The sequence below is a fragment of the Jaculus jaculus genome, chromosome 2 (genome assembly GCF_020740685.1).
Source record: "Jaculus jaculus isolate mJacJac1 chromosome 2, mJacJac1.mat.Y.cur, whole genome shotgun sequence".
Classification (NCBI taxonomy): Eukaryota; Metazoa; Chordata; class Mammalia; order Rodentia; family Dipodidae; genus Jaculus; species Jaculus jaculus.
In genome coordinates, this window is record NC_059103.1 from 206,758,002 (window position 1) to 206,771,562 (window position 13,561).

General features: G+C 41.8%; 2 pseudogenes; both read right to left on the reverse strand.

The window, feature by feature from the left end:
* Positions 1-656: 656 nt before the first annotated feature.
* On the reverse strand, positions 657-1,526 carry LOC101593602 (annotated as a pseudogene).
* A 2,128-nt stretch (positions 1,527-3,654) lies between these two features.
* On the reverse strand, positions 3,655-5,368 carry LOC123458751 (annotated as a pseudogene).
* Between the last annotated feature and the right edge of the window lie 8,193 nt (positions 5,369-13,561).

The window sequence follows — 13,561 nt, forward strand, 5'->3', positions numbered from 1 at the left end:
CTTAAACTGCAAGGATGTCCATTAAACATCACAATTAAACATGCCAAAGGAAAAGCCATGTTGTCAAAATGCCCACTTAACCCACCCAGACATCTCAAATCCACCCTTTGCTGACCTTCTATACCTCATTTTTTTTAAAAAAAATATTTTTTTTCTTTTTATTAAACAAGAGAAAGTAGACAGGTACATGTTGGTAAATTCTAACTGTCCATAGTCACATAGAGAAACAGTGTAATCTCTGAGCCCAATATACAGAGAAAGGAGGAAAGAAGCCAAAATCTATGCACTGCTACCCAGGGCCGACACCCTTCAGCTTCTGTCAGAGCAAAAGGAGCAGAAGGTTTTTCTTTTTTCCCACAGAGCACAGTGGTGGTGTTGATTCCATACAGTTCTTGTTTAGACAGGAAGGGATAAAAATGAATTTAGAACAAATTTTAAAAAATAGATTATTTTCCTGTTGTATTCTGATCAGGGTAATTTCCCAAAATAAGATGAGAACCCTGATGTTGAGAAAAATTGACCTCAAAATTAGGGCTACTGAGCATGAGAGGTTGGGGGGAGAAAAGACAGCAACCTGCTCCCAGGGACTGAAGAAAATTTAAAAAATAAAAATAAAATAAAAATAAAAGGTTGGAATCCATCAGTATTCTTTTCTATTAGTCAGTTTCTCTTTCATTCTCCTCTCCTTCTTCCCCTTTATCACCACCTTCATCTTCTTCACCTTCATTCTCATCCCCTTCTTCATCAATATCTTCCAATCCTTCATCATCATTATCATCATCATCATCATCTTCCCTCTCTCCTTCTTCATCATCCATATCAGGAACCAAGTAGTACTGCAAGGGATTTGGCCAGATGTCACCTTTGATGACCTCTCCTAAGTCATCCACACCTGCATCAGAATGGTCTGTAAGCCAGGGAAAGAAGCTTTCTGGCACCTCATGCTGCCTCTTCCTACTGGCTTTATTCTGTGTCTGACCTGAGCATTTCATCAAATCCTTTCCATATTTCCATTTGATTTCAGTGGACTTTGAAGATGGATCACCACTCTCATTCAGATGAAATTCTTTGGAGAGGGCTTTATTTTCAAAGTAAGGATTTTCATTAAAATAAAAATCTATTCTGTCACCTGATTTTATATCTTCAAATTCTGTCACCTCAACTCTGGCCAGCTAATGCAGCGCCTCTTTGTCTTCCTCCCCAAGCAGTGCAGACACTTGTGGATGGTTGACAAATGTTGTTACCCCCAAATTGGGGATTTTGGCAATCAATTCTGACCTCTTCTGAAAAAATGGTTGACGAAGTTTGTTATATTTCTGTTCTACTTTCAAAATTTCCTCACTGGCTTGTTCATTAAGTCTGTCTATTTCATTTTGTACTTCATCAGTATGTTCAATGGCTTCTTGCTGTTCTTTTTCTCCCTTCTGCAAGCCCGGCGAAGCCGACCAGTCAGCGGGCTTCAGCACAGAGGCATGTATGGGCTTCTTGGGTTGAGGCAGGAGCAGAGATTGGCGTTTCAGGGCCATACCAAGGAGAAAAGTCCCGCAACCATTAAGCCTGCCCTGGGACCCTGCGGAGCACAGCAGCTGGGTGAAGCCGGGCAAAGGGGAGTCATAGTTCTTAATGCATTCAGGCCTTTCAACTCTGACCAAAATAGTCCTTCAAGCTGTACTTTCAGCACTGCAAGGCATCTCTTAGGCCAAGCTTTCAAATGCTTCCACATTCCTCTTGAAAATCAGCTCAAAAAGGCCAAGGCCACACAGTCAGGTCTAGCAGCAATCTCACTCGGCAGTACCACTTTACTATTGCAGTCAGGTTCGCATTGCTGGTAGAAATCACCCAAACAAGAGCAGCTTCTGGGAAAAAAGAGGATTATTTTGGCTTTCAGGCTTTAGAAGAAGCTCCTCGATGCCAGGGGGAAATGATGGCATGAGCAGAGGGTGGACATCACCCCCTGGCCAACATAAGGTGGACCATAGCAACAGGAGAGTGTGCCAAACACTGGCATGGGGAAGCTGGCTATAACACCCATAAACTCACCCCAACAATACACTGCTTCCAGGAGGCCTTAATCCCAAGATCTCCATCAGCTGGGAACCTAGCATTCAGAACACCTAAGTTTTTGGGGTACACCTGAATCAAACCAGCACAACCGGGAAAGGCCTCACACCTTCTTTGCCTTTTTATTTTCCATACGGAGGTTATGATTTTTGCTTCTATTTTTGGCATGTTATAGTATAGAAAAATAGAGGCATATTCATTGGTATGCTATATTCTGTCAATACTTAAAGAACACTAAAAATTTGAATTATTTATGACTTGAGACACACATAGCTAAAGAAAGTGTTCAGTACTAAAATTTTAAGAAAACAAAGGAATATTCATTAAGGAAACACTCTGGTGGCTTCCCTCCCCATTTCACTTTCTCTTGTGATATACTTCATTGTTTGATTTCTCATGTCCTAGCTTCTGGAGATAGGAACTGTTTTTAAAGCTTTCCAGTTATTTACATTTCCCCAGGAGCCAGGTTGTCCCCATCTGACCAGATAGTGGTGAAAGTGTTTTAAACAAGAGATGGGTAAGGTATGTACTCTTCAGGAAGACGTGGGATTTAGGGAGGAACATCAAGGAAAGGGCAGGTCATTTTGAGTTGGGTTTCCTCCCGTACCCTCATTAGGAGTCTGGCCACCTCTCAGGTCCAAGTTCACTCCCTTCTCAGACGCATTTTTTTTTAAAAGGATTTAATCCAGTATTTATTCCACACTCATGATGGTTCTCTGTAATCAGAATACAAGTCATAAGAACAATCTATCAAATAATTTGCTGATAGTCTTAAATAATGCAGCACAACATTACTTTTAATACTTGTCATAGATTAAAAACTCAAACAGCAATCTTCATTGTCAATAAAAAAGTTTTGAATCTTAAAAAAAGGATACTATATCAAGCTGTTTCATAATTTAAGTATATTCCACTTATAAAAATGCTTTGGAAGCCTGAGGCTTGAATATGCTTTTCTACTCATCTGCCCCACCCTCTCCCCAATTCCACATTAGTATAGGGCTGCTGCAAGAATGCTAGGCTTTAGACATTTCTTCTTTAATATAGTTCTTTAAAAATCTGAGAAAGAATTCAAGGGAAAAAAAAGATTACATGTCATGTATTTTTTTCAAATAAAAAACAAAACTAAATGGATAAATTTTAGGCATACTAAACAAGTGTCCCTTTGAGGTAGAATGCTAAAAGGACTTTTGATCAAAACAGCCTAATTTAAATCTCTTATAAATTCTCTCTAAAAGTTAACTGTGGAGAATGTTAAGTGTACCATATTAACAACAGCCTTCCAAGGCAATATACAGTGGACAAGAATGTTAATCCTACAACTCTTGCCTTCATGTACATTGAAAGCACGTAATTCTCCTATAGGACATCCAAGATCCATTCCGAAAGTCTTTAGCATTCTATTATGAAAAGTACAGCCATGCTTACTTCAGTACACAAGCATAATCCCACACCTACAAAACAAAAATAGAATTACTGGCAGCTTATTGCCTTATACAAATTTAACCAACATGGCTACCATGCCAAAGGAAGTAGAACATTTTCAGGACATATGTACAGACTGTACATTTTAAAAACAAACAATAAAAATGCAAGAACAATCTGGGCATCATGGACCAACTCATTGGGTGAAAACATCAATGCAATAAATGGGATTACAAAGGCACTTCCCTACACAAAATGAAAACGCAGCCTACATAGAGCTTGAAGAGTGTGGAACTACTGCACGATCTCAACTTGGGGGGGAGAAAAAAGCAGATTTAATCAACATTTAATAGGATTCAATGTGATCCAATTTTACAAATGTTTCACACAGTCTCATCTTTGTTTTTATGTTTTTCTTGGCTCTCTCTTTCTATGCTTTGGCTCCTCCGATGATCTTGTCTGTCTGACTGGTCCTTACTATCACCACGATCTCGTTTGTGAGAACGGTCATTGCTCCTGCTACGCTTTCTAGATTTCTCTTTGCTGGGGCTCTGTTTTTTTTTGATTTTTCAACACTGCCAGTTCTTCCTTGACTGCCACGTCTACTTCTTTTATTTGGTTTTTCTTTACTTTCATTTTTGTGTTTACTGGACTTGTCTTTGCTCCTGCTTCTACTTTGCTTCCCTGCATTTCTACTTCTGCTCCTGCTCCTGAGTCTCCTTTCTCGGCTCCTACTTCTACTTCTACTGCGCCTTTTCTCCTTCTTGGACTCTTTCTTGTCATCTCGATAACGTCTATCCTCTTTGTCTTCTTTGTGTTTCTTCTCTTCTACCTCAGTCCTGCTTCTCTGTTCCTTGGACCTGTCTCTTGACCGGTCCCTCTCCTTTTCTCGGTCATCCCCTCTTTCCTTATCATAGTCTCGATCACGTCTTCTACCTCTGTCATTTTCTTTCTCTCTTTCCCGATCTCTGTCTCTTCTATCCCCTTTCCTATCACGACTCCGACTGCGGCTTCTGTGTCTTTCCCTACTCCTGCTGTGCCTGCGATCTAGCCCTCGATCAACACTTCGGGATCGTCGCCTTTCTTTTTCTCGTTCTTTGGCTTCACGCTCTAGTCGCTGGCGTTCTTTCTCTCGTTCTAATTCTCTGTCAAAACTAGAAGATCCAGGGGCTGGAGAGATGGCTTAGCGGTTAAGCGCTTGCCTGTGAAGCCTAAGGACCCCGGTTCAAGGCTCGGTTCCCCAGGTCCCACGTTAGCCAGATGCACAAGGGGGCGCACGCGTCTGGAGTTCGTTTGCAGTGGCTGGAAGCCCTGGCGTGCCCATTCTCTCTCTCTCCCTCTGTCTGTCTTTCTCTCTGTGTCTGTCGCTCTCAAATAAATAAATAAAAATAAACCAAAAAAAAAAATTAAAAAAAAAAAACAAAAAACTAGAAGATCCATGGCTCTCCCGATGATGACTTCTACTTCTTGATCTTCTTGGGGACCTCCGTGGACTCAATGATCTCCTTGGAGATCTTGAACGTCTACACTCAACATGTCCGTCTATTTCCTTAGCGCCTTCCTTTCCATCTTTCTTGATTTTCCTAGGTCGAGTTTTAATTTGCTGATCAATATTCTTCTGCACTGGAACTGGAATTCTTGGAATCAAGGTAGAAAACCACTCCAGTTTTGTAAGGAAAGAACGAAGCATTTCTCCAATGGTCATTACACAGCCTCCACCAGCCTTCACATCTAGGTCCTCTTCGTCATCAAGGAAGGATTCAAACCAGTCCCATAGATCCGTAGGGGGCTGTGTATACCTTATATACATAAATCCAAGGGCTCTTGAGTCTGTGTGTGTTATGAGACCCATCACTTGCTTTCGAGTTAACTTCAGGGTAAATAATTTGCATAACAGGCAAAAAGCTGTAGAAACAATTCCTCCTGTTCCAACACCTCGAACCCCCTCCGCACATCCCCGTCTGGCCGGCGGTTGTCCGGCTTCCTTTTTCCCCAAGGCTCAACATGTGTGACCTTAAAGTAGATCTCGTCCACCAACCACCTCGTGGTGGGTCTTGAGCTCGTGGAGCTGGACTTTGAAGTTCGGAGACGACAGGATGCTGGTGAGGCTCATGGGGTTGAGGTTCGTGGTCTTCTCGTTGCCGCACAGCGGCAGCACGCTGCCCGGCTTGCCCGACACCGCCGGCTTGCACTGCTGCTGCTGCTGCTGGGCCACGGCCGCCGGGCGCTGCGCCGCGAGTGGCCGGTCAGCGCGGGCTGTTGTTAGCCACGTCGCGGCGGAGACCAGGAGGGAGGGGGCGGAGGGAGGGGGCCAAGCTGGGTCCGCTCTTCGGCACGACGGTCCCGGACCTACTCCGTGCAACGCGGTCGGGGCGGTGGGAGGGGGCCTCCGCGCTGCGCCCCAGCCAGGCGACCGAGAGCCACTGGGGACGCCCAACAACCACCACCACCAAGTACAAGACGGGGACACCCCCAGCCCGCCCCGCGGAGCAGACGCCCAAACGCGGGTAAAACGAGAACACTGAGCCCGGCGGCCAGACGAGCGCGATCTCTTCCGCCAACTGCCTCAGACGCATTTTCATGCAGCTCCAAATCTGCATCCTTTCCTAGGATAAGTTATTTTGATGAGTACAGACATTCCCTCCGTCAACCTAGATATCCTCATCCCACAACAGAGAGGTCTAGAGACTAGAGCTTGGACTTCTCACAGCCTACAAGGACATAGTCATTCAGCGGATAACCCCAGTGCATTTCCCCTTTTAATTGTACAATGGTGAATGTATCACATACCCACTACAGTTTCTACGTATGGTGGCAAGAAGTATTATACCACTGAAGCCTCTTCCTATGAGCCACTCTTTCACAGATGTGGCATTTGGCACAAAGAAAGGTGTTAAACAACTTAGGGAGGTGCCCTAGACAGTTCTACGATGCTGGGATGAACTTCGAACCAGTTTTATGGGAGGAAGGTATTTATTTCAAGATTACAGATCCAGGGGACATTGCATCAGTGGCGGAAGAAGTTGGCTCCCATTCAAAAACCCAAGCAGAGAAACCACCACCAGCCAGCAAACGACAAAATTAGCAAACACAAACCTGTAGCAAGCAGGACCCCCAAACTCAGACATTTCTACACACCTTTGTGCTAGAATTCAGGTCTGTCCCCATTGGCACATTAGGGCTCTGGCTAGGTGGCTGGAAATCTCAGTTACAATTTTAATAAAACACCTCAGTCTACAGGGGACATACATTCACATTCAAACCACAGAGGAGGAATTCCATAGGTAGCAAATGCCAGGAATAGGACTAGAACTCAGTTTTGTCTTTTCACAAAACCCGTATTTTTTCCACTGTTCTGTGGCAAATGGACTGACCTCAGTTGTAAACAAATGAAGGCAATGAGCCAACATTGTTTACTGTGAGATGTTCCTACTTCTATTGGATGAGGCAAGCACTTCTACCAACACTGTATTTTCAGGAAATTGTAGGCTGAGGGTGTTTACCTCCTTCTCAATATTCCTTACAGTGTGAAACTCCTTACATGGGAGACATTTTTGATGTGGGGCTGAGGCCCATGAAGTAATGGTTTGGGGAAACAAGCACTAACCCAAAGGGGAGCAGTCAGTGGAATTCATGGGCAAAGTTGTATCTAGGGATCTTGATCCAGTGCTGCTAGACAACAAGATGAAGTTTCCTTTCCATTATGCTTGCTGAAATGACGGTAGGTGCTTGGCTGAACACGGGAGGCCCTAGAATAAATAAATAAATTGTTAGTGTTGCAGTTGGGACAGGGCCTAATCAGATTTGTAAGTATGAAGGCAATGTTAACTTGGCAAGTGTCTGCTCTTTCTGAAGCAACTCTACCTCTCCATGTCTTAGTTCTTCTGTCTGCAAAACAGATACAATTATTCTTATCATTACAAATGGTACCATATATTGGCAAAGACAGATGGGAGATGCATATAGAAAAGGCTCTAAAACCCTTAGGAAGTTAGGCAGCCTGTAACATCAGTGCATTTATTTTATTAATTTTATCCAAAAATTAAATATGGATTAGAAAGGCCACAAAGGAATTCTGTTACTCTAAGCTCTTAAGAAGTTCCACCCGAATGGACACATCCAAGTTTCTCTTTAAGTAAGAGGGATTAAGCTTTGATTTTTTTTTTTTTTCAGTTTGGACTGTTTCTTTGTCCTGCACAATTGTTAAGACCTCATTGTGATTCTTTTCAACTCCTAAAATTTAGGTTGAAGTGATGTGCACTGAAGTGGCATTTCATTAAGGATGAGACTGGTAAAGAAAACATGCAGAAAGAAAGGGCAGTGGCTAATTTGGTCCACATCTGGTGCCCATGGCAGGAAATCCATGGATTTGTCTTAATGGAAAATAAACTGTTTTCAGGAATAAGGAAATTGTAGGCTGAAGGCCTGTTCTGAACATATGTAAATATAAATTTAGATCATTTTCATGTCTATTGTGAATGTGTCTTATGGCAAAGTGTACGGGACTCTGAGGTGACAGAGCTAATACTGATCCTAGCTCCCCCTTGGCCAAATATTTGGCTTGCAAATGTTTTACTTTCCGGGAGTTCTGAATTTTGCAAATAGAGATGACAATGCCGTTTCCATTTGGTTTTCATGAAGTGTGGTAGATACCCTTAAGAACTGCCCAATTTGGGCTAGAGAGATGACTTAGTGGTTAAGGTGCTTGCCTGCAAAGCCTACGGACCCTGGCTCAATTCTCCAGGTCCTACAGAAGTCAGAGGCACAAGGTGGCATGTGTGTTCAGAGTTTGTTTGCAGTGGCTAGAGGCCCTGGCATGCCCATTCTCTCTATTTATATTTTCCCTTTCTCTCTCTCTATGATAAGCAACTTAAAAAAAAAAAAAACAAATCTTAAAATAAAGCGCTGCTCAATAGCCTTTCTCTTGCTTTCTAGCTAATCTTTGGCTCCTCCTTCCTGAGCTTCCTCAGAGTTCCATGTACTAGGGCTGCCAGTATCTACTGTGGTTCTATGAGAGTAGTTCTTGACTTTCTGGACGCTAAGGAGAAGGAAGACGGGTCTGATATATCATTTACATTTCTGTTTTCAATATGGACGTTGTCCCAACCTGTATTAACTCGCTTGCAATTATAGGGGTAAAACTCAAGAGTGTGGGGCAGACAGTTGCACACATACAGAGATCAACAGCATCAGAGCAAGCCCCGAGTTTCCAACCTTCACTAATTTTTGTGTTGCTCTTTGCACCCACAGGCACCCAGACATCGTCCTACTAATAAAAACAGTAAATAGCATAGCAGTCATAAATCACGTGGAACAATGATCAGTACACTTGAAATCCATTGTTACTTCTGCATCCTACAATTAATCTTGTGACTGCAGAGAATAAGGTAGAGATTGATCAATAGTATTTTTTTTTTTTTTTTTTTTGGTTTTTTGAGGTAGTGTCTTACTTCAGCCTAGGGTGACCTGGAATTCACTCTGTAGTCTCAGGGTGGCCTCGAACTCACGGCAATCCTCCTACCTCTGCCTCCCGAGTGCTGGGATTAAAGGTGTGCGCCACCACTCCCAGCTTGGTAGTACTTTTGTAATTTTTATTTATTTAATTGAGAGCAACAGAGAGAGACAGAGAGAGGGAATGGGCGTGCCAGGACCTCCAGCCACTGTAAACGAACTCCAGACGCATGCGTCCCCTTGTGCATCTGGCAAACGTGGGTCCTAGGGAATCGAGCCTCGAACCGGGGTCCTTAGGCTTCACAGGCAAGCGCTTAACCGATAAGCCATCTCTCTAGCCCAAGTAGCACTTTTTTTTATTAGCTAACTTTTATGAATAATTTCCTTGCTATCTGGTGCTAAGTATTTTCTCATTTGCTTATTACACTAGCTTTCTGAAATGAGATTTATTGTCACTTCCCATTGTTGAGATAAAGAACCCAAGATTTGGTAAGTTAGTAAGTAATTTTCTCAAAGCCAGCCAGGCAGTGTTAAGAGTGAAAGTAAAGACTACACTTTCATTTCTATAGTTCCTGCAAGCGAAACTAGAACCCGAACACTGCACAGATGGTCCCAGGGGACTAAGTCCCATTAAATCCTTTGACTTTGTCTACGGCTCTGGGTCATAGGATTCTCAGGGTGTGTTTATAATTTAATTTCTTGATCTTGAGGAGGTGTGTGTTTCCTGAACTACTATCTGTGACTACTGCCTGTGAAAAGTATAGTAAGTTGAGACCAATAATGTATTTATTTCAGTTTGCTCTCTTCCAGTTTGTTCTTTAAGATATTACTGAGCTCAGGGACAGCTGGACTTCTATGATCCCAGACTGCAAGTGACCACAGAGGGGATGAGAAGGCTTTGAGAGTTAAATAGGAAACAGCTTTGAGAAATAGATAACATTTGAACTTCACTTAATTGGGTTAGTTCATATTAATATCACTTTTGGGCCTAGTTCCAAATCTAGCATGGTGATTTAAGGTTTAGCTTTGAAATACTATTTCAGTCTCATGGCTTTATGTGAGAAAATCTAGTTGAGTCTGAAGAATGATTCATACCAGAAATCCTTTGTGAAAGTGAAGGGTTGTAAAGATGCATATTCTTGGACTCCCACCAAATATTCATAGTGTTCTTAAGTACGGAGCTTTCTGTACAGTGAGTTTCAACACACCATATGCTTGCATGACACTACATTTGTAAGATGCCTCATATACAATGTTCATTTAACTTACCAAGAAGCTTGCGAATTACATATGTATTGTTTATTTTACTAAAGATAAACCTGGAGCTCAGATAGGTAAAATGAGTTGCCCATGATCATGTTGCTTGTAAATGGAGTAGGATGGAATTTGTGAATTCCAGGTCCAATGCTCTTTTGTGGAGACTAAATTTTCCAGTCCTTGCATGTGGACTCTGGTAGTTGGCAAAGCAAGATAAGTTACATAATACTAATTTCCCTAAAAAAGCAGATAATCTTGCCAGGAGTGGTGGTGCATGCTTTTAATCCCAGCATTTGGGAGGCAGAGGTAGAGGGATTGCTGTGAGTTCGAGGCCACCCTGAGACTCCATAGTGAATCCCAGGTCAGGCTGGAATCTCACACTTAAGATTTGTCATGCCCTTTTACTTCTAGTGCTAGGAGTAATGACTTAGTAAAAATAAGCATTTCTCGCTGGGCGTGGTGGCGCACGCCTTTAATCCCAGCACTCAGGAGGCAGAGGTAGGAGGATTGCTGTGAGTTCGAGGCCACCCTGAGACTACATAGTGAGTTCCAGGTCAGCCTGGGCTACAGTGAGACCCTACCTCGAAAAACCAAAAATAAATAAATAAAAATAAAAACAAAACAAAACAAAAAAAAGTAAAAATAAGCATTTCTCATGCTTAGGGGAGAATCAGAAGGGCAGTCTTAATAAGGAAACACGAGTATAAAGTTATACACCACCTCTTTGATAGAGTTATCCAAGTCTATCATTCCCAATCCTTTTGTCTGAAGAATTCTAAGGATATCAAGGACAAGACAGGAAGTGTGCATTGTTGCTGACTGGTCCTGTGGGAGGAAAGACTCAGGGGTTTCCTGCAACTTGGTTATTGGTACAAGCCAGTAGGGTTTCCTTGGTGGCTGGAACCTTCTGATGGAGGAATGTTTGTACTAATAGTGACCTGACCCTGGAATAGTTGTCCCAAGGGAAGAGTCAGTTCCAGCATGGCAGCAGCTCAGGTGTGTATCAGTAACGTCTTCATGAAGGTTCGACTACTGGCTCTTCAAAAAACATGATGCATAGATAGATGTGCATAGGTTAATGTAGCAGTTATTATTATTATTATGATTTTTACTACTAAGAAACAAAAATATCTGACCAGAAAGAACCAGCTTATGGAAAAACATGATTTACTTTGGCTTACAGTTTTTTTTTAATATTTTATTTTTATTTATTTATTTGAGCAAGAAAGAGGGCTGAGGGAAGGACAGAGAGAGGGAGAGAATGAATAGGTGTGCTAGGGCCTCCAGCCACTGCAAATGAACTCCAGAGGTGTGCGCCCCCTGTGCTTCTGGCTAACGTGGGTCCTGGGGAATTGAACCTGGGTCCTTTGGCTTTACAGGCAAACACCTTAGCTGCTAAGCCATTCCTCCAGCCCCTGGCTTACAGTTTTGAGGAGAAGTTTCTATCACAGTGGGGAAGAAGCATGGCAAGAGCATACTGCCAATGTCACATCATCTCATCAGTAGGGAGAGAATAGAAAAAATCAAAAGCATCAAGCAGGGCTGGACTACAACATCCCAAGGCCCTCCCCCCACAACATACTTCTTCCCATAAAGTTCTGCCTCCTAAAGGCTCCTAAACGCTCCTGAATAGTTCCATCAACAGGGGAGTAAGTTTTCAAACACATAAGGCCATGGTGATAATGTGCATTTAAACCACCACTTTTACTATCATTCTTGATATATAAAGACTATGTAGCAGACAATCTACAAATTAAAAAAATGACACACTCCACAGAGCCAGCTGATTTCTTGGAGGTTTTTGGTTCCTTTTTGCTTGGCTATGATTGATGAATGGCTGTTGTTTCAACACTTATGGTTTCAGTTATGTTAATGAGTAAGATGACAGTTGAATCAAGGCAATTTCTGGGTGAGAACTTTTTTATTTGCTGAATCAAATAATAGTTTTTGAGTACTGGATGTATATTTGTTTTCTCTAGATATATTGTAATGACTATCAATAAGACATACTTCTAAATTTAATTTACATTATTTTTCCATCACTTTCTTAAATGTAGATAATCAATCAATAAAATAATGGCTAAGTCTTTAAATCCATAGATAATGAAAGGGTAGGGAATTGGGTAGCACTGGTTCAACACAGTGCCAAAAACTGGATGGTATGGATGATAGAACTTTGTTGGTTCATAGTTATGGGGCTAAAGCTATGAAATCAAGATGTCGATAGCACCAATTCCTTCTCAGGGCCATGAAGAAAGGGTCATTGTCAAATATTTTTTTCTGGTTTCTGGTAGATACTGGGTTTTCAGAATTATAATTTGAATCTTCTCAAGGTTTTCCCCTTGTGTATGTCTCCCTTTTTGTAAGAGTGGCCATCATATTGTATCAGGGCCTATTGTAGCTTGAAAATAAATTGTCCCCTATTGGTTTATATGTGTGAACATGTGTTCCCTAGCTGGTTGCAGTGTTTATGGCTGTGAAAACATTAGGGGGTAGATCCTTTTGGGAAGAAGTGCCTCTTTGAACTTGAAATTGATAGCCTGGCCTTACCTTCTTCATCTTCTGCTTCCTAACTCTGGCTGATATGTTACCAGACAGCCTATCATGCCTTCCCTTTCTTGAAACATGAGTTAAAATAAAACTTTTCCTTCCTTAAATTGCTTCCGGTCCAGTATTTGTTCATAACAATGAAGAAGTAACTAATTACATGGCCCATGCTAATAACCTCTGTGAAGGTAATATTCTAAGTAACTAATTACATGGCCCATGCTAATAACCTCTGTGAAGGTAATATTCTAAGTAACTAAGGGAGCAGAATTTCAACAGGAAAATTCTTTTAGGTGGAACAACTCAGTATATATCATGAAGTAATTCCCAATAAAGGTAATGGAATTTTCCTGATCTGGGAAGCATAGAGGGTAAATGATTAATTTGAAGATTTTAGCTGAGATATTTCTCCAAGAAGTCTTCCTTGACACCATCTATTCTAAACAAAATACTTGATATCAGGACATTTTAAACAAACAAAAATTTCTTAGTTCTTAAGACTAGAGTCCAAGATTAAGGTATCTGCATTCTCTATGTGGAATAAGTGCCAGACTCTACCTCCACAATGACACCTTTGGATGCTGTCTTCACCTGGTCAAAGGGACAGAAAAGTGAAAAACAAACAACAAAAGATCAAACCTTTAAGCATAAGGTACAAATCTATGAAAGAGAGTGGAGAATTTGTGGCTTATTTATATCCCCTTCTAAATACCATAACCCTTAGTTTCAATAATTTAGGGGAGGGGATATGTTCAAACTACAGGAGCATTCTCATATGCAATCTCATAACTCTTGTAACAATCCTTACTACTTATCATAT